Source organism: Dermochelys coriacea, chromosome 2 (genome assembly GCF_009764565.3).
Source record: "Dermochelys coriacea isolate rDerCor1 chromosome 2, rDerCor1.pri.v4, whole genome shotgun sequence".
Lineage (NCBI taxonomy): Eukaryota > Metazoa > Chordata > Testudines > Dermochelyidae > Dermochelys > Dermochelys coriacea.
The window spans coordinates 49,616,664-49,641,796 of record NC_050069.1 but is presented as its reverse complement, the minus strand read 5'-3'; the positions used below and the strand labels follow the sequence as shown (position 1 = coordinate 49,641,796).

Here is a 25,133-nt window from a genome sequence, read left to right as displayed (position 1 = left end):
CACAGCTGGAAAAAGAGGTCAGTATGACATATCAAACAAACAGACAGCTGCACTTAAAACTTCATTATACTGGACCCTAAACCCCAACCAAAAACCAAACATAACACATACTTGTCTTAATTCCGCAATCCTCAAATCAGGTAAAATGTATTAGTTTGCATTTTGTTTGATTAAAGATTGAAAGATTTGGCCTGCTGATATATTAACAGCACACAATAGGAAGCTTCAGCAGTCATGTTTCTTCTTTCTGGAAGAGTCCTACAGAATAGGATAGATGAGATCCCTTGTACAGAATTTTTGAAACATCCTATAGAATGAGAAGATTATAGCTTTACCACAGTATTATATGGGATGGTTCAAAAATTTAAGAAACTGGATTTTATTCTTTATTAAATTCTTTAGGAGTCTACAGAAATTACTGTAGAAACCTACGGGTTTAATCTCTATTAAATTCTAGAAGACAATTCCGTAACAGAGTTTCTGATCAATAGCACAATCTGAGCTAAAAGAAGGTGAGCACTCCCTCATCTTGGTGTTCACTACATGCAGAGAAGAGTTGAGTTGTTCACTGAAGTGAAAAGGGGTGGTTCTGTTCCAAGCAACAGTCACATAATGCCCATTCTAGAGACATTTCAAAATTGCCTAGGGGGAGAAAGTATCAATTGCTTTGCTGATGGGGAAGAGGGCCTGGACCATGGACTTCTGGGTAGTCTTTTCAATGTGGTAATCCCGTTTCTTCTCTCTGTGCTCTTGATATGTTATCCTGGAGTGTGAAAGCAGAATGCTACTATAGTTTTTTGGAAGGATACACAAAAATGTTCAATAATCTAATTTTGTTCAACCATTGCCAATCAAGGAGAGCGCTATGAACCCATAAGAAAAGCAGCACATTAAGTACCTATTTTGTATGTTCCTTGTTTGACTTTGAATTCCCCAAGGCTGTCAAGCCTTTAGAGCAGTGTTTCCGAAACTTGGGACACTGCTTGTTCAGGGAAAGCCCCTGGCGGGCCCAGCCAGTTTGTTTACCTGCCAAGTCCACAGGTTTGGCCGATTGTGGCTCCCACTGGCCGCGGTTCACTGTGCCCGGCCAATGAGGGGTGCGGGAAGTGGCAGCCAGTACATCCCTCAGCCCACGCCACTTCCTGCAGACCCCATTGGCCAGGCACAGTGAACCACGGCCAGTGCAAGACGCGATCGGCCGAACCTGAGGATGCGGCAGGTAAACAAACCAGTCAGGCCCACCAGGGGCTTTCCCTGAACAAGCAGTGTCCCAAGTTTGGGAAACACTGCTATAGAGCTTTGTACAAAAACCTAATACACAAAACCAGAGCTTGTTGGATACGGCTAAATAAGCTTTTGAAGATCAATAATGTATACTAGAGGCCACTTTTGTAATATATATTTTCCTATCCACCTATATTTCGGAGTTGTATTTCAAATAAAACAGAGACAGCTGCACATTTATGGTTACATGTCTAAATATGTACAATTTATTTGAGTTTAGCATTAGATTTTTGTATATGTTCAACCCCAAAATGCAAAGTGAAACTTTAAAAACACTTCCAAATCAAAACTGAACCTGCAGATCAAAACCAGAGCTTCACATAGCAACAGTTTTCAAGGTTCACATCCAAGAGAGCTGCATGAAGCAGATTACAGCTGCTCTCATTTTTAATTAGGAAATACAAGCAGCTCAGACTACAGGCAACAGCATACAGTGTTTCATCTCCATTCCATCAGCTGGGAGCATTGCATGCTGGAACTGGTAGTCTCTGTAGGTCACAGAACAATATAAAAATTAAAGATGACCTTCAAAGGGGGAAAAATGAGGTTTATTCAATTTTTTACATTGGTATGAAGCATAATGAACTCCTGAATTTTTTTTAGCTTGTTTTACATGTAAGACTCCCAGCCTGCAAAACACTTACATGCACACCTAACTTCACTAGTTACAAAGAGTCTCAAAAACACATAGGAAAAAAGAAGTGGTATTCAGGTTCTTTTTATACATCATATGAACACAAAATGTCACAAGCCTACTTTTTAAGAGTTCGTTAAACATCACTTTTAAAGGCCATGCATGGGCTATACTTTGGCTGTATCTACTTTCCAGAGTGCGGCAGATGTCTATGCAACAGGGAAAGGTGAAAGTGGGGAAGGGGTAGACAGGAGACACCCAGAACTGTGCATAAAGTTTTATTCCAAATCTAAACATACCCTGTGTTGCAAAGGGCTAGGACGGGCAGCCTACCAACAATACTACTTGTATGTATTACTTAGTGTATTATATGTGTGTGAACAATTTGGCCTGTTTACACTAGATCAGGGGTGGGCAAACTTTTTGGGCCAAGGGCCACATCTGGGTGGGGAAATTGTATGCAGGGCCGGGGCAGGGGGTTGGGGTGCGGGAGGGAGTGCAGGGTGCGTGAGGGGGTGCGGTGTGCAGGAATGGGCTCAGGGCAAGGGATTGGGGAAGAGGAGGGATGCGGGGTATATAAGGGAGCCCAAGGAAGGGGTGTGGAGTGCAGGAGGGGTGCAGACTGTGGGAGGGAGATCAGGATAGGGGGTTGGGGTGCAGGAGGGGTGCGGGGTGTGGCAGGGGGCTCAGGGCAGGGGGTTGGGATGCAGGAGGGGTGTGGGGTGTGGCAGGGGGCTCAGGGCAGGGAGTTGGGGTGCACAGGTGTGCAGGGAGGGGGCTTAGGGCAGGGAGTTGGGGGGCGGGGTGCAGGAGGGGTTCGGGCTCTAACCCAGCACCGCTTACCTAAAGCGGCTCCGGGGTGGCAGTGGTGCGTACTGGGGCCAGGGCAGGCTCCCTGCCTGCCTGCCTTGGCCCCATGCGGCGCCGCTCCGGGAAGTGGCCGGAAACACGTCCCTGCGTGGCCCCAGGGGAGATGGGGCAACAGGGCTCCGCGCACGGCCCTTGCCATGCCTCCAGGTACCTCCCCCTCTCCCGGCCAATGGGAGCTATGGGGGGCGATGCCTAGAGGCAAGGGCAACGCACGGAGCCCTCTGCCCCTCCTCCCGGCCACAGGGACCTGGTACCGACTGCTTCTGAGAGTGGCAAGGGGCCTGTGGCACCACAGGGGGCAATCTGGCCCGCAGACTGTAGTTTGCCCACCCGTGCACTAGACTGAAAACTCCATGGGGCAAGGGTGGTATCTTACTATTTTTGAACACTGAACAACTGCTGCTATTAGCAATAGAGCAAGCCACTACCAGGTGAAAACCCCAGGGGTAGAACAAAGCAGAAGTTTGGTAACAGAACCTATTGAATTAAGACAGAGAAGAAGAACTTAATTGTAGGGTACACACTACAAAGCTATCGTCTTCCTTCCTTTACTAGTCCTTATATTGTTGAAAGTAAAGATATAGGTACTCTTACTTTAGATGAGTATTTCTCTTGCTGGTGAGTTTTCTCAGGAGCTAAAAAACATTAACACTGCTGGCCATGAACTCCATTTTAGGCCACGGCAGGCAGGCTAAGTTTTGAGTGCTGCCATTTATTCCCACTCACAGAACAATCTGCTGCTAGGAATGAAACACTGCAACTTCCTAAATTCATAAATACTTCCTTTTTTCCCTATTGTTGGATATTATTCTTCAATAACTTCTGTTTCCTACTGAATAATATTTTTTTTAAATTACAACACAAACATGAAAAAGGAGCAAAATGTTATTAGCCAAATCCAAAGGGGGTGGAGCCAATGGACTATAAAGTTAGTCTCCAACTACAAGTCAGTCAGTCAAGTGTATGAGAAATGCTGGGAAATAAGTGGAAGAAACATAAATACAATGTTAGTGTTAAAATGTGGGTAAAAGAGTTAAGAGAAAAGGAAGGACTAGAAGAGATTAAAATCTATAGTTGTAGGACACTGAATTATACTCAGAAAATCTTTCTGGAAGTGGTTTTAGAATTATATAATAAAATACACGGAAAGAAAGCCATCCTATATATGACAGCTAAAGTTTGAGTTCATGTAATGGTAAATGGAATATGAATATGTACTGGTGGATCTAAAGATGGAAAAAAACAAGAAGAGTGGTTGTAACCCTTTGCATCCTTGAGAGTAGAGTTTAGAAATCTAACAGACCATCTACTTTTGTAGCCATTACGACAGCAGAATTGCTGGGAATAACGTTAACATTAAACTGGATCTGGGACATAAGGGCTACCTTAGCTGTTATCTTTTTGGATTATTAAGTATATTAGCAATTAAAAGAGTTATCTCAGAAAGCAGGAGTGATCTAATAAATGAGATATTGTTTTTGACAACAAAATTAGTATGTTCGAGCATGTACATAGTTCTAACAGGGATTCCAGCACAAGCCGGGATATCTGGCAATGAAATGGCAGATAGAGAAGCAAAAAAACACTTTAGAGCATGGAGAAATTGATATAAAGATTCCTTTGAGTAAGCAAGAATTAAAGGTTTAGTTAAAAAGGATTAAACTAAAAAAAAGGAATGGCAAGAATTATGGACCAAGGGGAAAAGAGGAAGACTATACTATGAAGTATGTCTCAACATAGAGGATAATGCACTGCTCCAGTTATGAATCAGTGAAGTACTCATATCTGGACTGCTAACTGGTCACTGTGGTTTGAAGAACAATTTATATTTACTAAATAGACACAAAGATGGGTTATGTAACGCACATAAAGGCACCACTGATCACATGATGGGAATGGAGTGAGTGTTCGCAGAAACTTCTCTTTGTGAAGAATTTAGATGCTTTCAGGTGATAGAATATAGTATGAGGGGTTTAGTGACAGTATTTGGAAAAAATATCTACTACTTTTTTAAGGATATAGAGCAGGGTAGAAAAGAAAAGGAGTACTTGTGGCACCTTAGAGACTAACAAATTTATTTGAGCATAAGCTTTCATGAGCTATAGCTCACTTCATCAGATGCAGGGTAAGAGAGTGTAGTGGCATGAATATATGAGGAATATACACGGCTGCTACTCTAAAACCACTCAGCAGATGAGTCTGCTTTGCCATAAAGCATGAAAAAGAAGAAGTCAATTCAAAACAGGATTTTTATACTTAGACTTAAGGTCAGAAGGTTGCCTGCTACTTTCTTTAACTTAAGGCTGGAATTTATAAAAAGGTGGCTATAGTTGCTGAACTTTGTAAGTCAAATCAATTTATTAGATTTTTAAGAAAAGTTTGCTATTTTTTACTGCCTACAACAGATTTCTGAGTTTGAGTCTACAGCCCACGTCTCCTGTGCTACAATTACTGTGTTAAAATTCATATAAATACCCACTATTTTCAGTTTACAGAAATTCCTACCACTGTATCTGGTTAAGAGAGACCCTACTTTTCGGTTCTATCTTCTTGAAAAGCTTAGTCTAAACATTTCTTAAAGGTGATCATCAAAGGATTTTTTTTTTAACAGTCTGTGACTTATTTTTCCAATTGATTCTTCATAATGCCTAAAAAAAAGGCTTTAAAGTATGTGTGTTTTTAAAAAAAAAACAACAAAACCTTAGAAATTACAAATGCCTAATGGTAAATGCTGGGGCCGGGGTCTTGTTCCTTAATTTAAAGAGCAGGGTGTCAAATCTCTAATGAAGGAGTCCATTCCAAAGGCCTTATCTAAATACAGAAGTTAAAGTAGTACAATCATCCTCACGGCTGCAGGTGCAGTTCTATCAGTACATGTGCTTACACTAGTAGAACTGCTTCCCTTAGGGGAAGTGGAATAAGCTGTACTGGTATAAGAACTCATGCCATAATAACTACATCTGCACTAGGGGCTGTACTGGTATAACTATGGGGACTGTCTCTTTATTCTGTATTTCTACAGTGCCTACGTAGCACAGTTATCTGGGGCTCTTAAGTGCCAGTCCAATAATGCTTGGTAAAAAGTCAAACCCCTCAACCAAAATTGCAACCTGGTACAAAATGTATGTGCAGACTAGGCCTAAGCTAAATCCAGTCCCTTCCCTTCCCTTCCCTTCCCTTCTCTGGGGCTCAGCTTTCACTCTTCTGTGCTGTGACTAGTTCACTAGTATCTTGCAGGGCAGAGAAAAACTTTTTCTTCATATATAACCCCCTTAACCCTCCCCCACCTCCCACACACACTCTATCACACCCCAGCTGCTGCAGGCCCTCCTCCAATAACCAAGCCCTAGAATCACTCAGTGGGTGGAAATGGCGATGGGGTTGAACCTTATCCAAGGGGCGCGAAGGCAGAGGCAGGTAGCTATTACCTGGTGAACCAACTACAGGGTACCAGGGCCCGCTGGCTTAATGCCTCGCCCAGCACAGAAGCTGCTTCGGTTCAGTGCCTCTAAACAGCATCGCTGCCCCCATGCCACGCTCACCCCTCACCAACTGGACCACGCCAGGGTGATCAGGAGGAAACCCACCGACCTCCAGCTCCTGTCTCTACAGGGGTTGGTTCAGTTCGGGGCACTCAGTTGGTTCAACCCCTTGCCGCGTAAGCCCTTGCCCATTCCTTTCGCGGGAGAGGTTGGCCTAGTCCCCCCCGTAGAGAAGTTGGTTCAGGCCGAGGAGGCAGAAGCTCCTTCTACAAGTTCCTGTTCCCCTGGCGGGCGCGCGCAGAGACGCACGCGCTCAGCGTCCGGCTCGGTCGGCGCTGGCAGTTGGGGGCGCGCGACGGCTGGCGTGGGGGAGGGGGTTGTTGTGCGCGAGCCGCCGGTGCCTCCGCCGTGAGATGGCATCATTCTGTGCGGCGGAGGGGTGAGGAGCCTCGGCGGAGAGGGGGCAGCGGCGGCGGCGGCTTTCGGGCCACGGTAAGGGCACAGACAGGCTCTGCCAGAGCCGCTGGCTCTGACAGCTCGGCTGGGCGAGTAGACGGGCGGCTGCGGGGCCCCTTCTCGCCCGCTCTGGGAGAGGGACGCGGAGCGGACACTTTCTCCTCCCACAGCTGTGAGGGGGGAGAGAGAGGGTGTCTCTGGGCCCACAGGCGCTGCCCTGTCAGTGGGGACGCTCAGGTCAAAATGGCGAAGGGGAGCCGTACCAGGGCTGCCCCCCCTTGGCCCCTGCTGGGAGCGCGGTGGGGGTGGCCGCTGGCCCCAGGGCCCCCGCACCGCTGGGAGCGCAGGGGGAGGGTCTCTGTGGTATCCTGTGTCAGGCGCGTAACCTTGTTTGTTCTTTTCCTGGGCCTGGCCAGCGGGGGTAGATGCGGCTGAGCCCTGACCCGAGTCCGTGCTGAGCGTATGGGAAGCAGCAGGGCAGTCGCGGAGGCGGCCCATGTTTCTTTACCTAGAGAGGTGAAAGAGGAGGAGAGGGCGATTGTTACATTTCTGTTTGCCGTCCCTCCGCTCAACCGGGGCAGGGGACACCCCACACCTCCCCTGCGAAGGACGGTGACCCTGCAACCTGTCTTCCCCCACCCTGCGCCCCGTTGGCAGCGGAGGTATAGGGCTCCTATACAGCGCGTGGTGGGGCTGAAGAGAGAGTTATTGCAGTTACTGCCCAGGTTAGAATTGTCCTGAGAATCTTTGTGGTGCTGTTTAACGTCTAACTCGTTGAGTATTTTGATTTTAAAATCTCAGTCGTTTAACAGACCATGTCCCAATTAATTGGTTTTATCATAAATGCTATAGTGAGCTACTACAGGTTTCAGAGTAGCAGCCGTGTTAGTCTGTATTCGCAAAAAGAAAAGGAGGACTTGTGGCACCTTAGAGACTAACAAATTTATTAGAGCATAAGCTTTGGTGAGCTACAGCTCATCATCCGATGAAGTGAGCTGTAGCTCAGGAAAGCTTATGCTCTAATAAATTTGTTAGTCTCTAAGGTGCCACAAGTACTCTTTTTCTTTGAGCTACTACAGTGATCCACTTAGTGACTCCTTTCTATATACCGATCTTTATTTTAAAAACAAAATAGGTATCTAAATTGAACTACATTGTAAAGGCAATCATCTTTCTATCTGTACATCCCATTACACAGGCATTTAGTTAAAACAATCTATCAAAATAAGATATGGACAAAAATAGTACATGAATTTGTTACAGAATGCTTAAATCTTTGACAAAGTTCTACAAATAATCCCAAAAGTTATTTTCATATTTCAGTGGTGATCCCGTATTCATATAGAAAATCACCAGAAGGGTATTCTTGGGTAGCTATCCACGTTACACAATTATACTACAATTGGCTCACTAGATTTTGCTGACATATATTTAGTATAGTTAACATATGGATGGATGGATAGCACTTCCAATAAAAATAATTCAACCTTACATTTCTCTTGTGATACTAACACTTTAGTTAGGGAAGGAATAAATTGACTGTTGATGACCTGTTATAATTTTTCACAAACTCCTTGAGATTTTCAATAAATGGAGTTTGATAAACTAATGTGAGCTACTCAGGTTAATCTACATATGAACTTAGTTCATGTATTTCAGTGTTTTACTAACTTATGATCAAATGAGGGGTGAGGGTTTGCACAGAATGAAAGATTCTCATGGCTTTTTATTTTGGGGGGGAAGAGGTGGCAGGTGCAAACACCTTTCAAAATCACAATAGCTTACTTCGGCTCGTTCCTAAGACATGAGTGAAATGAGAGAACCAAGATATGTTGTATATCTGTTGCTTTAAGTTGAATTTTTAGCAGCCTTATGCCAATTCCTCTCTTCCCCATGTGGTGGTGTATACAATACATTAGACTTCATTATAATGGTCTGATCCTGAAAATGCTACTGGATACTGTAGTGCTTTGTGAGTCATTCCTATGCCCTGTAATGTTTTTAGGATTATGAAGTTATTCATATGTGTAAGAGTTTGCAGGATCTAGGGTCTGCCCACTTGGAGCAACTTGCCGATTGTAGGCCTCAGTTTGTGTCTTTGAAGTTTAATGGATATTTTGAGGTAGTAAAAGTAATAGTTTTTAGAGTCTGATACTAAAAATATGTTAACGAAACAAAATGTCAGCTAACTTGCACACCAATTTGAGACTAGACTTAAAAATGAATTCTGTTTTGTTGCCTGTGCTAGCAGGTCACTGTGGAAGGATCCCAGATAGAGGTGATCTACTGCTCCCCAGATCTTGGAAAGAGTCATGGAGACGTAGTGATCCTGTTGTTCTTCACTAGCCTTGTCCTTAATTGCTTTCCTGGCTCTGTGGAACACACTGAAAGAGGAGGGAGAAATACCTGCCTGTTTTATTACCCCTTCCTCCTTCTCAGTGTTCCATGCATGAATGCTAGTTGGAAAACCCTCCCAATCACCTTCCTCCCTCTCTCTTGAAAAGAAAATGATGGAGGCTGAGAGGTCCTCTTAACCTTTCCACTGTTTCTCGTATTGTGGCCAAACAGGGGGCCAGGAGGTGATCCTTCCTCCCATTTCTTTGCTCTTTCCTCTATTTGGAACCACAAAATCCCAACAGTTGCTATTTTATAGCACATGGCAGTTATATAACAAGTTACATAACACCTCCAGTAAATTAATAAACTTGTTTTAATATTTAGAAATTAGTAAATTAAACAGACTTTACAAAATAAAAATGGATATAAATTTAGAACCAAAACTAGGTGTTGAGTGCTCCTTTAAGATATCCATCCTAAGACTAGGATGCAGAAAATGAAGCCAACAGAAAAAAGGCAAAAAACTTTAAAAAAAAAAAAAAAAAAAAAAAAAAACCTCAAACTGCTTAGTTGTAATTTCAGTACTTTACTTGACCATCTTGGTAAACAAGTATGCCACTTTTCCATTCAAGCTGAAAACAAAGCAATGATTGCACCAAAATATGAACTCTGTTAATAGGAATACTGTTACAATTTTTTACTAGTATTACCTTAAAGTATGTAAATTATAAGTTAAATCTCCTTTTAAAACTCAGCTGTACTGTGTGTAACTTTTTGCATGCCTTTCCTTCAAAGTCTCTCTCCCTGTTCTCTTGTTCTCCAGAAGTATCAGTCATGTTACTCAGTGTTCTCTTAACCACTCCACTCTTTAACAACTGATGTTTTCAGAAATTCAGAGATTTTCACTGGGTAGTTAAGACAGGGCTTGAAAAATCTAGTTGCCAGTTACATATTGGAAATTTTCTGGGCCAAGTGGGATCCTAACCTATCAGCTTTGGCAAAACGTAACCTTTTAATTAATAAAAATTAGATTTCTAGCCCTTATGTTTGCTTATGCAACTGATGCAGTGCAGTCTTCCCAAGTTTGCCGACAGGCAGCACCAATGCTATGACTGCTGTTTATAGCTTTTCTAAACAGTGGAATGAAAATAATAGAGCTGTGGTCAGTTTCACTAATTTCATTGCTGGTCACAGTGTTCTAAATAGCAGCAATTAAACTAACAAGAATACTGTCATCTTTACTCTGCTGCATTTTGTGAAAGCCATAAACCAGAGCTGCCAAATTCATTCTATACAGGAGGCTGAATTCCATGTTTAATTATGATTAGTGAATCAGAATATAAATTTAGGACTATGTATTATCCTTAATCCACAGTCAAACTCCCACAGATAGCTGTGGGAGATTTTTACAAAGAACCATCATGGAATATGGCCCTGTGTAGTAAATAAACTTTTGTTTTTGTTTTTTTTATTGTCATATTGAGTAAAAAGGATTTTATACTCTCCTTTAGGATTATCACTGTTCTTGTTCTTTTTTCTTGTCGTCTTCATCCTTCTTTCCTTTTCTGTTCCCTATTTTCCCTCATTTTTCTTCTGTCTTTCAGAATTTCACCCCATTTCTTTTCCTATCAGCTCAGCTGATCAGCAGTGGACTAGTTAATGCTGACTTTTAAAGTGCCATGATTATTGTGCATTGGCATTAACTGCTGTGTGTAACAAATGGCAGCAGGGGAGTTCACATCTCAGTCATTATTTTGTGCTGTCTGCAGACTCTCAAAGGCAACACTGCATTAGTTACACTCGGGTCACATTTGGAAAGCCACCCCTCCACCCAATCTCAAAACTTTTTTCTTAAGTGATACAGTTTTTTGTTTTTGATTTAACTAAATTGTCATGACTTGTAAGCCTGCTATAAAAAGAGGTGGCATTTTCAAGGGAGCACTGGCAAAGGTAGTGGACATTCCACCACATCACCTTGAGAGAAATGAGAAAGAAAGCTCCTTCTTCCTACCAGAAAAGAGGTACTCTAGGACAATGGTTCTCAACCAGCCCCCTGTGGAGCCACAAGCAGGTTTTAGGGGGGCCGTCAAGCAGGGCCAGCATTAGACTCGCTGGGGCCTAGGGCAGAAAGCCAAAGCCCCACCACATAGGTCTGAAGCCTGTAGCTCTGAGTCCTGTCAGGGCCCTGGGATTGTAGCTGAAGCCTGAGCAATGTAGCTTTGTGGGAGCTTCTGTGGCATGGGGCCCCAGGAAGTTGCCCTGCTTGTTACCCCCTAATGCTGGCCCTGGCTTTTATATGCAGAAAACCAGTTATTGTGGCACAGGTGGGTTGTGAAGTTTTTATAGCATGTTGAGGGAGGCCTCAAAGAAAAAAGTTAAGAACCCCTGCTCTAGGAGAGGTGTTCAGCATCTAGTAGTCAAAGACATATAGGAAAGGTGGAGCCTATAAGTATGCTTTGAGGGCATCCTCATAGGAATCCCTGTACCTTCCTCTTTCCCAGTAGCAAGGAGTGACTGAGCTTCTCTCCAGGACTTTGCCATTGGCCCTGCTAGGTGGAGGATTCCCTTCATCTTCTGTATCAGTCTCTGGCTAGTAGGTGTCTGTCATGTTTTTTAGACATGTTTTAATATATGACTTAATTAGAGTTTATCATTGCTTTTATGGCCAGATAAGGCAGAAACTGCTATTCCTAACAAATTAACTAAACCATATTTCAGTTTACCGCCATGTCATAACCATGAGTGTTTATCTATACAACAGCACTACTGATTCCAGGGAAACTGTCTGCACCCATACATAAGAGCACTACTGTTCTACTGGGAGAGAAGTGCTAGGATTAAGTGAAGAGGAAAAATTAGTGTTTTGAAAAAGATTCTTAAGAGAAACCTTTTATCCTCCTATTACTTATGAATAATTAGTCTTTAGGAAGCTCAGGGCCAAATGGCATTTGACCTTCATTAATTAATGATTACAGGAATAGGTGACCACCTGTACCAGTGTGATCCCTGCAACCATAGAAGTATAACAACTTTCTTCACCCCCACTTACTCGTTTTTCAGATAAGCCCCTTCATCTGGTCTCTGCATCGTGAGCAATGTTTCCTCTAATTTTTGACAGCTGTGTGCACAAAAAATTTCTTCTGTGCAAATTTTTGTGTGCGGTGTTTCGCGTGTGCGCATGGTTTAGGATCCGTGTGCGTGTGCACATGCGCACAGCTTAGAGGGAACAGTGATCGTGAGGCATTGTAATTGTGAAAGCACCTTTTAGTTCAGTAAAGCTGCTATTTTTTCAATTATAAAAGTGCCAACAAAATCAAATCTGCAGATCATGAACTGATTTGCACTTTACCGCAGAGTTTTTCTTCAAACTTTTCTGGATGCAACTGCCATTATTAAGATAGCAGTGATGCTGTTACAGAGACGTTTGATTGAAAAACTTTTAAAACCCCTGAAGTTAAGCATATGTTTGATAAAATTATCTGCCTTTTTCTCCCCCCCCACCCCCGCCCCCTCCATTACTAACATTTTTCTTGTTTCATGAAAGTATTCAGGAGATGCAGCTTTTCTGATGTTGCTTGTATTCCATGTTCAGCACTTGGGGGTCTTGGTAAATTTAACTAGGCAGCAAGCAGAATATGACAAATTCTTTCTGAACAACCCTGGATACCTCTTTATTAGCAGAGAAGTTGATTGCTGCTGAACAATTATGTCATCCTGATACTCTTTTGACTCTTGTACCAGGATCAGCCACTACTATCGGTTCTCAAGAGAAATTATTTGGTGGCTTCAGAGTGTGGCCACCGACTCTTGGTAGTGGCTGCTCTCATACTTTTTCCTAAAATATTTAATTAGCTTTAGGAAAAAAACATAAATATGCACTTATACATGTCCCAATCGTAATTTATTTATTGCTAATTAGTAAGTCTGTTGTGAAAAGTGATATTACCAAACATACAAGTATCATTTTTCGCAGCAGAATTACTTAGCCCCAGCAAGCCTGGGGACAAATTAAGCCCTGGATGGGGAACTGGGGGTGGCAGTGGGGGCCGGGGCGATGTGAATGGGTGGGTGGTGGAGGCAGTAGGGGGCAGGAGCCTGAAACCCTGTGGCAAATTAGAGCCTGGTGCCCACCGCCATGCAGCCGGAGCCCAGGGCTGGAGCCTGAAACCCTGCAGCCAGTGCCTGCCATCCCTCTGCCCCAGGGCTGAAGTCCAAAGCCTAAGGCCCAGGAGGGGAAGGTGGGGAACCCACTGACTGCCGGCTCCTCCAGAGTTGTACCCCAGGTGTCTCCAGAGGGGGACAGGGCCAAACCCCTGCTGGCGGCCCCAGCAATCAACACTAAGGTGATGCATCCAGGAACGACGTAGGGGTGGGGGGCTGCTGCTTAGCTCCTGCTCTTCCCCCAATCACAACTCAGAAGGCTGTAGCCGCAAGAAAAGCACCTGGTGGCTGCATTTGAGAAATGCTTCTAGAACTAAGCCCCTTTCCCTGGCTCCAGTTAGAGGAAAAAACAGTAGTGGCCCAGAAAATGATTAAAAAAAATGAAGATTTCCACGAGTGAAAATATTGTTACTTTTTAGTTGGGGGGGGGGCTAAATAAGAGAGGACATGATAGAAGTATACAGAACAATGAGCGGAATAGAGACAGTACATTGTCCATGTTTCCTTATTCTTTCTCATAGAATTATGAAAAAGGGGATATTCAATTAAATTGAAAGGCAACTAACTTAAAACTGTTTTATGTAATCTTTGAACCTTATTGCTACAAGATATTGAGCTCAATAGACCTACTAGGGTTAAAAATAAGAATTAGACTTTTATATAGATAATGAGAACCTGTGAGTAACATCAAATATAATTCAAAAAATTACGAATATAGTGCCCTCCTGTTTCAGGGGATAAGCCAGCCTCTTATGGGGTGAGGAAGAAAATCTTTCCTGTGGCCAGGTTATTCCACAGTTGTACAGGATATCTTGCTTTTCTGCTATCAGACAGCATTGATCTAATCTCTTATAGTGATTCCTGCATGTCACTGTTTGGCCCTGAATTTAGAATTTTTTGTTTAAAAGTACGTAATTCAAAATGCTCTAAAATCTGCATGCATATTCAGATTCTTTTCCAAACTCACGCCACATAAGATCTGGGGTACAGACATAGGAATAAGTGTGGGATTATTTGGTCAAGAATTTCTTCATATACAATACCCCACATCCACAATAAGTAGCTGATTTTAATATTCAGAGTGCGGTAAAACCCTTCTGCATATGGTGTGTCTTGAAAAATGGCATGTAGCAAAAATGGTGGTTTGACCTTGTGATATAAATTAGGAATAACTTGGTCAATAACTAGGATAAACTTCATCCTTCCCTCCTTCTCCTCACCACATATGAATTGTCTTTAATTTTCAAAGTGCTCTAAAATTAATTTATATATTGAGAAATTACCATTCAAAATTGGTATATTGAAGCAGGGACTGGGATAGAGATTGTGGTTTAAATTTTGGTGTCATTTGTTCAAGGAGTTTGAGACAGAGGTTCCCCCCAGATTGAGCTGCTTTTAAAATCTTCAAATTCTATAACTTTCTTACTGCAGATCTGAAACCGAAGGTGGCTGATCATGTAGTGAATAGCTGGATTATGCCAAGTTTAGATACACAGTGGTAACTAGAACCAGTTTACGCATATTTCAAAAGTTACTGTACTACAAATACTTTGCTATATCAGTATGCATGTCTGTAAGCAATCTATGAGCCATTGTTTCCTCAGGAATATTTTTGAGTGATGCTCACTGAGCAACATATTCACATGGTGGCTCAGGGGAACAGGCATTGACTCTTGAACTGAATCCTCTCCTTGGGAATTATGCATGCTGTGCACATTAGTGCTCTCACATTGACTTTTTGCTTGGTGTAGGGCCACATAGGGCCTCCTTTTGGAAGTGTGAGTGGTGTGTGCAATATTGAAAAAGTTAAGTACCCCCTACGATCTTCCTGTCTGCCTAAGTGGCACTCTAGGACAGTTTGGGCAGTACTGTTTGGGATGTGAAACTTCATATGGTTGTGTGGGATGAGCTGTCATGGAAGGGACTAACTGCCACAGAGAGGCTAGTGCAAGAGTCCCAGACAAGACAAATCAGTTATATTGCAGGAGAGGTTCACTGAATTCCTGCCATGTCACACTAGGCATGATGGGGCAGGTCAGTACTAGGAGCTGGGAATGGATGTGATTGAAAACCATAGGCATGCAATACTGAAGCCTGGTCTGCACTACAAAGTTAGGTTGACGTAAGTCCACTTGTGTCAACCTTGCTATGCACGTGGCTATGCTTAAATTTGTCTTCTGCCCATGTAAGTGGCCTATTACAGTGATGCAGTAACACTACCCCCGAAAGCAGTACAGAGCCATGGTTGACCTTCTCAGGAGTGTGAGTGTAGGCGATGCCTTAGTTGTGTTGACCCTAACAATCTTCCAGCACCTGTCCCTCAATGACCCTGTCTCTGAGACGGTGACTCCTGTGGTCACAATTTTGAACTCCACCAGGGCCCCAGAGTCCAGAAGTCCACCTACCCCTTTAAAATTCTTGTGTGTCTTTTGAAATGCCTTTTCCTCATTGCCCATCTTAGTGAGTATATCTAGCAGCTCTCCTTTTGTTGTGTGGATCCAGCTGCCCGACTGACCATGCCAGCTCCACCTACACAGAAAGCTACTAGATGCGCTCATGCCTGGAATAGGCAAGAAGTATTGGATCTGCTCGGCTTGAGGGGAAAAAAGGCTCTGCAAGCACAGCTATGGACCAACCATAGAAACGTCGTCCTCTATGAGCAGATTGTACAGGGGATGATGGCAAAGGGGCACAACAGGAATCAGCAGCAGTGCAACATGAAAGCAAAAGAAGTCTGCTAGTAATATCACAAAGCGAGGGAAGGCAACAAGAAATGTGGTGCTGCTCTGCAGATCTGATGTTTTTACAATGAACTGCATGCTCTACTTGTCAGTTAACCCACCAACATTCACCAGTGATGGTGGGTACCTGAGAGGAACCCAAGATCATGAGTGACCCCTGCCATGAACAACGGTGGTGGTGATGGTGGGTGGAGGGAAGTAAGCAGGAGACTCAAACCATGCTGCAAGCTAGGAACTATTTGACATTCTGCAGGAGTCTAGCCAGATGAGCCTACTGACAAAAGGGAAGGGAACTCGGTAAGTGTGTACTTGCATTATTCCTTGCAATGTTTGTTTGTTTTTATTTTCCTTTCGCTCAAACTTCATCTGTTCCTTCACGTCCTCTCCCCATGCTTTTGTTTGCTATTTAAAAATGGCAGCATATGAATGGGTCAGGCAATTTTCATTGCTTTACTGGTATAATGTTAGAAAATAAAAATGGTTGTATGGCAGCCATCCATTAAATAGTTCATTTCAGATCTGTGCCCTGTACTCAGGTAGATGTATAATAAATGGGGTAGAATCAGGATCTGTTTTTCAATTTTTTTGGCTTGTTGGGCTAGGCGTGGTGGGGGGGTGCAGAATACTATTTACCAGAGTGGGGATGTGTCTCTTATCCTCTTGAGAGATCTTGATGAAACTTTTCAGGAGAGGCTTACGGACTATTTCCATGAGATTTCTAGGGATGGCAGCTTTGTTTCTTTCATCAGAATAGGATACTTTTCTATGCCACTTTGTAATGAGTTAGGCAGGCATCATTGTGGTAAACAGCCTATCCGCGTTTGGGCCTGGGTGACTTCAGGATGCCAGTAGCAGCTGTGCTCTCTGTGCCTTTGTCACCCTCAGGAGTGAGATATCAGGCAAAATCATTGCTTATGAAAATAGTGCCAATATGTTCACTGCCATTTCCCTATATCGTACCTAGGGAGGGTGCGTAACTTAATAACAAAGTGCGGAGGAACACTCCTCCTCCTCTTCCCCCCCCCCCCCCATGATGCCATACTCACTATAGTTTGAGCTGGAGAGTGGTGCTGTAGCAAGGAACTCTAAAGCTAACGTGTCAATAAGCATATATTAAAGGTATTTATTGGAATAATGTCAAGGAAGTTTTGGGACTTACCTTTCCCTTTCTGCTGTGACTAAATCTAATGGTATATCTATCTGTTTTTATCAGTAACTTTTTGTGTGCTGGCCTAAAGGGGTCACCCCTTCGCGTCCACTGAATGTCTGATGCTGATCCTCAGGAAAAGGAAGAAAAGTAGGGAGGATATGTTCCACGAGATCTTCCAAACCACAATTGCCTTTCACAGTGATCAGAGGTGTTGGGGTGCCCTTCACAAGGTGAACGAGGAGAAAGTGAACGGAGAAAGCCGTGACTGCAGAACAGGCTAAAGGACCAAGAGGCGCATCAGGAAATGCACCAGGCATAAAGGGATTGCTCAGGAAACGAACATAAATGTTGCAGAGTATGATTGATCTACAGTACCAAAGATGTTTGCAGTCCTTGGAGAACGCCATGGCTGCTGCTTCCTACAACTCCCAGTATTCTATGTGGCGCTGTACTGCACATTCTTACCCCTATCACTCCATGCCAGGGAACAACAAGGAGAACTAATGATACACATTACACTAACCTGTTGAAACCACAGGTCAATGTGTATGTAGCCACAATATACTGCACTGAACCATTTACATTCATGGACATACATGTTTACTGTTTACTTTCATTTTCATTTGGAATTGTTGCAAAAATAGTTAACATGTAATGTGTGTATTTGCACTTTAATTTTGTTAACAGCTGTTTTGCACAAAATAAAATTCTATTTTTGTAAAGCCAGACTACCTTTATTAGTTCACATCAAGAATTACAGTGGGAGGCAGAGTGCCAATTAAACTCATAAATATACACTAAGCATTACAGAATTCATAACAGCAGGCAAAGACCATACCAATATATAACGTGAAGTACAGAGAACAGACAAAAAGAACGAGGAGTACTTGTGGCACCTTAGAGACTAGTTTTTTGCTGATACAGACTAACACAGCTACCACTCTGAAACCAGAGAACAGACACCATTTCATAAAAGCAACAGAGAACTCTACTGTGGCTAACCAATAAAATGCTATTTTAAAGCCTCCCTCAGCCACACAGCACCATGGTTGGCTCTTCTAGTAGCCCTTGTGTCATCTGGCTGTTCAAATTTAGCAGACAGATGGTCAACCTAAACTCCTCCACCCTGTCGGCAGTTTTTCCACCCTTGCCTCATAGATGTTATGCAGTACACAACATACAGCTATAACCATTGGGATGATTTTCTCATTGAGATTGAATTAAGTGAATAAGCAACACCAGTGTCTCTTCAGTTTACCAAAGGTACATTCAACAGTCATTTCGCACCGGCAGAGCTGGTAGTAAAACCTTTCCTTGGCTCTTTTGAGGTGGCCAATGTACAGATGCATGAGCAAGACATATGCAAGTGATTCCCCCAGAATCACTTTTGGCATTTCAACATCAGCAGTGGTAATCCACGAATTGGGAAAGACTGTCTCCGCTTACAGCTTTTTGAAAAGTCCTGTGTTCTTAAAGATGCAAGTGTCCTATACCTTCCCTGACCAGCCTACATTGGTATCAGTGAAGCTCCCCACATGATCCACTAGTGCTTACATTACTAAAGAAAAGCAGCCCTTTCTGTTGATGTACTCTGTGGCAAGATGAGCCAGTGCCAAAATAGGGGTATGCATACCATCTATCTCCCCACCACAGATAACCCTTTTGCTGCTCATTCGTCCAGTATTTCCTATACTTTACTGAGTTAATGGCCTTATATACTTGGCCCACACGGTGGATTTTTCAACTCCCGAATTATTGCCTGCTGACCAGTAGCAATTCAGTGTTCCAAGTTTCCAGAGCTTGATCGCCACTCACTTCTCCACTGTCACTGCATCTCCCATTTTGGTACACCTGTGCTGGAAGACCGGGGTGAGCTCAGCATGCAACCCCAGGAATGTGGCCTTTTGCATCTGCAAGTTCTGCAACCACTGCTTATCATCCCAACTCTGCATTACAATGCGATCCTATCAGTCAGTGCTTATTTGTCAGGCCCAGTAATTGCTCTCCACTATGTGATGCTGCTCCATGAACACCAGCTACGATCTGGGATTGTTTTTTCGCTATCAGCATTCAGTTATTGTGCTCAAACGTCTTTGCATGGTAGTCCCTGTTGTATCAGTACTCCCTTAAGCTGTGCAAATACTGGAGAATTGTATGTCCTGTATTAGCAATGCAGAGGAGAACTGTGCTGAGTTCTGCAGGCTCCATGCTTCTAGAGAGATGGCAGACACGGAAAAGTGCTGTGTGGGACTGTGGGAGTTCAAGCGGCTTGCACGCTCTGAGACAGAAGTCCCTTCCACGCAGCAATCTGTCTCTCCTGTTTGGGGGCATGCAAGCCACTTGAACACACAAGCGTGACCAGGGGCAGCTGCTGGTAAGCCTGGTGCCCACCCCAGTGGGCAGGGCTGTGGGTGATACAGCCACACCAGAGGAGCTGCTGGTGCTGGCTTCTAGGAGTGGTGGCCCGACATGCTGCTCCTTTCATCTCTGTGGTTCCTGGTGGAATCCGCAGAGGTGCAGGGCTCTGATTTATATCCGCATCTGCTGACATAAATTTGTATTCGCACAGGGCTCCATCCGTTAGTTCCTTGTTTCATTCAATGTACAAATTGGACTGACTAAAATGATGAATTTGTCTGGTCCAGAGCACTCTTGCGGTTTCCTGGCTGTGTTAGGCCTTAACTGTCCACCCTACTAATCTGCAAAATGTTCCAGCTTCCTCATTAAAACTTGTAAGTGCAATTATGTATAGTCAGTGCAAATGTTATCATTTAATATTTGAAAACTTGGAGCAGCATAGAATAAATTGATTGTAATATCAAAATATTACTGTGATGGTAGTAGCCGTATTTAATTCAATGGAAGCCTCCCTTTGATCTTAGTTGAACCTGACACAAGTTGTATGTTGCGACACAGAAATTCGGTCCAACTTACTGAAAAGCACACAGGGCTTTCAGTAATGATGGTATATGCAAGTTGCAGGTGTGGAAGGAAAATTAATGCAGTTACAGCATGCTTTTGAGATCAGTATATGCCACAGCAGAAGTACTGTAAAAGATTTAACTAATACTAGTATACAAATGAAACAATTTTTTTTTGGTTAATATTCTTCAATTAGAAAGTATATATGCAATAAACCTGAAAGTGTTGTTTTTGAAGTTTGGGATGACAATTATATAGTTATTGCAGATATACTGTAGTTATACTGTAATTTTACAACTTAAATTTTCAAAAGTGACTACTGTTTTGGGGGTTCCTCAATTTTGGGTTGTCAAATTTGAGACACCTTAAACAATTTTTACTTTTTCAGAAAGTATTTAGCACTCTGTCCTTTGCAAAATCAAGCCTCCTTACACTGACAAGTTGCTCACACAATTGAGACCTCCATAATCGCTTCTGAAAATGTAGCCCTAAATGTTGAAACAAGTGCTTTCCAGTCTTCCGGTAACACAAAGACTGAAGTAGATAGAGATTATCCTGCTGAAAGAGTTCATCTCTCAATAATGGAGAATTTTAGATATTAAATTTCTCATAACTGAGAGTTATATTGGAATTTCAAAAATGTAATTCATGCTTTGTACAATTTCTATTATGTATCACAGACCTGATCTTGCAAACATGCAGGTGCTTCACATTACTACTCTGAGTAGTTCTATTGACTAACGTGAGCTATCGCTAGGCAACCTTTACTGTGTGTTAACTAAGTATTTTGTTATTTAATTTCTATTCTATATTTGGAAAGAAGGTGGATGTTCATTTCTTACAGTAATAATGAAATAGAGGTGATTAACAGCATTAATGACAGTTAAATATTTTTTTAATTAGCTAATCTGGATAACTTTGCTCATCTTAACATTGCTGGTAAAGTTGGCAGATGCCGTGGTAAATAGTAAGGACATGGATAATGATTGTGGTACATCACTGTTTAGTAGTTATTGTTTTCTTAAACAGTTTTCACTGTGCATGTTTAAATAAGAACTCAAGCAAGGGAGATTTAGAGACAACTGATTAGATAAGCAAACACCATACAACAGGTGTATAATGAGGGAAAACTAGGAGTAATGGTGGAAAAAATCACACAGACTATTGAAAAGAATTTTATGACAGTGAAATCTGTTTTTCTGGTCCCATCTCCCTGGTGATGTACTGCAAATTCCATCACTTGGGACATAGTAAAACAGAAGAAAAAAGGTACTTATCTTCAGCAAGTATATAAACTGGATTATCTAAAAAATATTAGTTTATGAACTTGAAATAGGGAAAAATATAATTGGAGTATTAATCCAAGAGATGTAGGATAATCTGTAGGACTGTATTAAAGTCCCTGACTATATTTTGTGGTGTCAGATCTTAGAAGTGACAGCCCTGAAGTTGTTACAATCCTGTCTGATAGAAAGATTGTCTAATTACAGTAACAGCAGGCTAGTTACAAAAACTAGATTCAGTAACAAAACTATTATTCTGAATGAACACACATGCACATACCAATAGAAGTTTAGCTAACAACTTCACCGTTTAGGGCAGAAATATACCAGGAATCCTAATACTATCCAATTCAAGAATGGTTTTTTTTAACTTCCAGTACAAATAACTTCAAGGCCAGGTAATTCTCCAGTCTCAAAGTAAAACCTATACAAGAATGGCAAGGTTCAGAATATTATCATTTTTAACATTAAAAGTATATGAAGTAGGAATGGCAAGATGTTTGGTCAATATAAACAGATGATTTATGGTTTAAAAAAATAAATTAAAATTTAAAAGCAGATGAAAACATGCCAGGTATCCTTACTCCAGTTATGTAAGGCATTCACCACCACTCTTCTGCCCTCCCCCCCCCCCACACTTTTTTTGTATGTTCTTGAGACTAAGTATTTTAGCATTGATTAGAGTAGCAGTGAGAACAAGTGAGTGTTCCTTCATTCTGAATTGCCACTCTTCTGCTATTGCAATCTAGGTCGTTCCCAAGGAGATGTGGTCAACTGACAAAGTGTGGTAAATATGTAATACTGGTACAAAGTTCAACAGAACTGAAATATGTAAAATGAAAACCGTTTCCAATGAAGTCAATATCATTGCATAAATATTTTCATTTCTTCAAAAGCAACGTTTTGTGTATTGGAGATGCACCATTTTTCTGAAACACTTGTAAATAAATACAACTATGCAGATGTTTGTAAAAAATTATTTTTAAAATGCTAAATTTCCAGTATAAAAAACAAACTCTAGTACAGCTCTGAGATTAGATATGATGATCTCCTACACAGACTAGCATTAAGCGCTAGTTCCGTAGGTATTTTTTCTTCTAATATCAAGGCAGCAGTGAGTTCCAATCTCTTTTTCTTCCATAAAGACTTAAATATTTTTAATTCATAAAATTAAGGAAGTGAAAGAATGACATGAATGTTTTTATTTTTGTTTTTTTTTTTTAGTTTCAAAAATTCATATTAATCCCATTGTGGGCTATAGTGGGTTTATTTGTCTGATGTGAACTGTGGCAAACAAATTCCTATTTTAGTTCACTGCCATTCACTCCTAAGAAAGACTTAGGGCTAGTCTACACTGGCAATGCTAAAGTGCGACTGCAGCAGAGCTTTAACGTGGCTTGTGTGGTTGCGGCAGAGTACTGGGAGAAAGCTCTCCCAGCACTTTAAAAAAAAAAAACCAACACCTACACAAGGGGCGTAACTACCAGCTCTGGGAGCCTAGCTCCCAGCGCTGGTGCACTGTTTACACTAGCGCTTTACAGCACTGAAACTTGCTGCACTCGGGGGTGTTTTTTTTCCCACACCCCCTGAGGGAGAAAGTTGCAGCACTGTAAATTGCCAGGGTAGACAAGCCCTTAGAAAATCTGATCGGCCGCTGACTTGCACATTGTGTAGTGCTTTATCATGTGCAAAGTGAGTGTAAAATACCACCCTTCTGAAATGTTAGCATTTTCACATTCACTTTGCACAGGTGTAAATGATTATGGACAATTGTGCCTTTAAAGAGTAGTTCTGCTCAGAAGGGTGACTAAAATGGCATTTCAAGTCAGCACACCTTTAATTGAGAAGCTTATCTGGCCTGCAGTATCTTTGTTGCTGGTGTTATATGGAGAAAAAGGAAACCTGGTTTAGTCTGCAAGGCAAAAGATTGTAAATTGAGCAGATTTGATATGGAACCACATTTACAGACTAACTTTTCAAAATAGAGTAACATTTTTCTTGAAACCCTCTAGACTTATGAATTTAAAAGATTAACTCGTTTAAATATTTAAAATGTTGTAAATGCAGTCTGTGTAATTTAAATATTTTTTAAAAAATCTTTCAAAAAAAAAAAAAGCTAAGAGTAAACCTTACCACAAATACCACAAGTGAAATGGCTGCTGATAGGCTTGTTTGCCAGAGTAATATTTGGAAATTTTTAAAAATACTAAGAAAACAGATGAAGTTTTAGGAGGTATCTTGGTTTGACTAGGTAAGGGATAGAGGATATATATAATATCAGTACAGAGAATGGATCTGGAAAGTTGAATATACTGATTGGTTTTTCATGACGTTGCTGAGTAGAAGACATTTTGCTGGCTTCTTTTATGTCTCACGTGATGGTTTTGTGGGTTATTTTGGGGAAAGGAGTTGTTAGAAACATTTGTATAGGACATGGGAGTTCTTCCTACTTAAAAGGCTGCTGACCAGGAATAGCTTAGGGCTGATCTACATGGGAAAATTAAATCAACCCAGCTACATTGCTCAGCTGTATGAAAAATCCACACCCTTGAGTAATGTAGGTAAACTGACCTAAGTCCCTGGGTAAACGATGCTGGTTTGATGGAAGAATTCTTCCATCGATCTAGCTACTGCCTCTTGGGGAGGTGCCACTGACGTGTTTCTAGTGTAGAAAAGCCCTTAAAGTACACAGTAGTTTAGAAAAGTCGACCAAGACATACCTGTGTGAAATATAATTAATTTACCTTCCTCCTCTTATATCATGAATACCATATTCTCCAATGATCATATAAACTCAGCTGAAGAAAGATATTTTTGTTTTTAAGAAGGAATTTCACCAGCTTAAGAATGAGCATTTTGTAGGAGGTATCACCATTTGGTGAACCCTCAGAATTCTGTCTTTTGGGTGTGTGTTGAGGAGCCCTGATGAATGTCATGGGAAATTGGTGGTATCCACCCTCGGCATACTGACATTCAAATCAATGCAGTATATCCTGAAATCTGGGTCAGAAAAGAGTGATTAGGATTACTTAAATTCAGTTCTGGGATGTCTTTGAGGCCTCCATGGACTTGAAGAGAAAGAGGTGAAAGGCATATTCCTAAAGATCCAGCCTATGGAGATCCATGTTTTCCAGGCCTGTGGGTGCTGAGGACAGGAATAAAATTTGGTTTGCCGTTGGACTAAGTTGCAAACAGGTTCGCTTATGGAAGGAATCATCTTGGTGCAATCTGAAGACTTGCTGGTTTAGCCCCCATTCTCCCACATTCAGCTGATAGTGTTTGAGTGAGTTAGCCTGACCATTTGTCTTGCTCTGGATGCATGTGGCTCTGAGGGACAGACGTGCAAAAGAATATTTCTGGCCTTCGTTCAGGCTTTTGCTTCCCTCCCCTATCTTGATATGACATAAACCCCAGGTTGTTCTTTCGAGTAGTGTCCCTCTGGTGCTCCACTGGGTGTGATAGCTCCCCTGCACCTGTGATTGGAGATCCCAGTGCCCGTTGTGCCGCACATGCACTCCTCCCCGTCTCACGCTGTGAGCGGTGGCTATATAGTATTGTGCAGTCTAACAACCCTCAATTCCTTCTCAACCGCTCTTGGTCTGGGTTAGAATCCCTTGCGGAGCCCTTCATATGCCTGTAGTTCCTTTAGTAATATTAGTACTTCTGTGGCAAGTTCTTAGTATCTGTTTCCTTTATATTTTTCTTCCCTTTACCCCTTGAAAAAAATGTTTTTTCCTTTACTCTTGCCTCTCTGTTACTCTTTAGTTCAGCGTAGGTACGCTTATCTAAGCCCTTCCCTACTGGGAAGTTTTC

At 42.1% G+C, this 25,133-nt stretch overlaps 1 protein-coding gene across 4 annotated transcripts in view; it reads left to right on the top strand.

The window, feature by feature from the left end:
• The first annotated feature begins 6,620 nt into the window (after nt 1-6,620).
• Nucleotides 6,621-25,133, top strand: part of WWP1 (WW domain containing E3 ubiquitin protein ligase 1) — a 151,788-nt gene continuing 133,275 nt past the window's right edge. Inside the window, exons 1-2 of one of the 4 annotated variants that reach the window (XM_043507649.1) lie at nt 6,634-6,762; nt 7,308-7,451. The gene's annotated coding sequence lies outside the window, so the exon portion shown is untranslated. Of the gene's footprint in view, nt 6,763-7,151; nt 7,452-25,133 lie in introns of all 4 variants that reach the window. The other 3 variants (XM_043507650.1, XM_038388536.2, XM_038388537.2) reach the window with 3 other exon arrangements.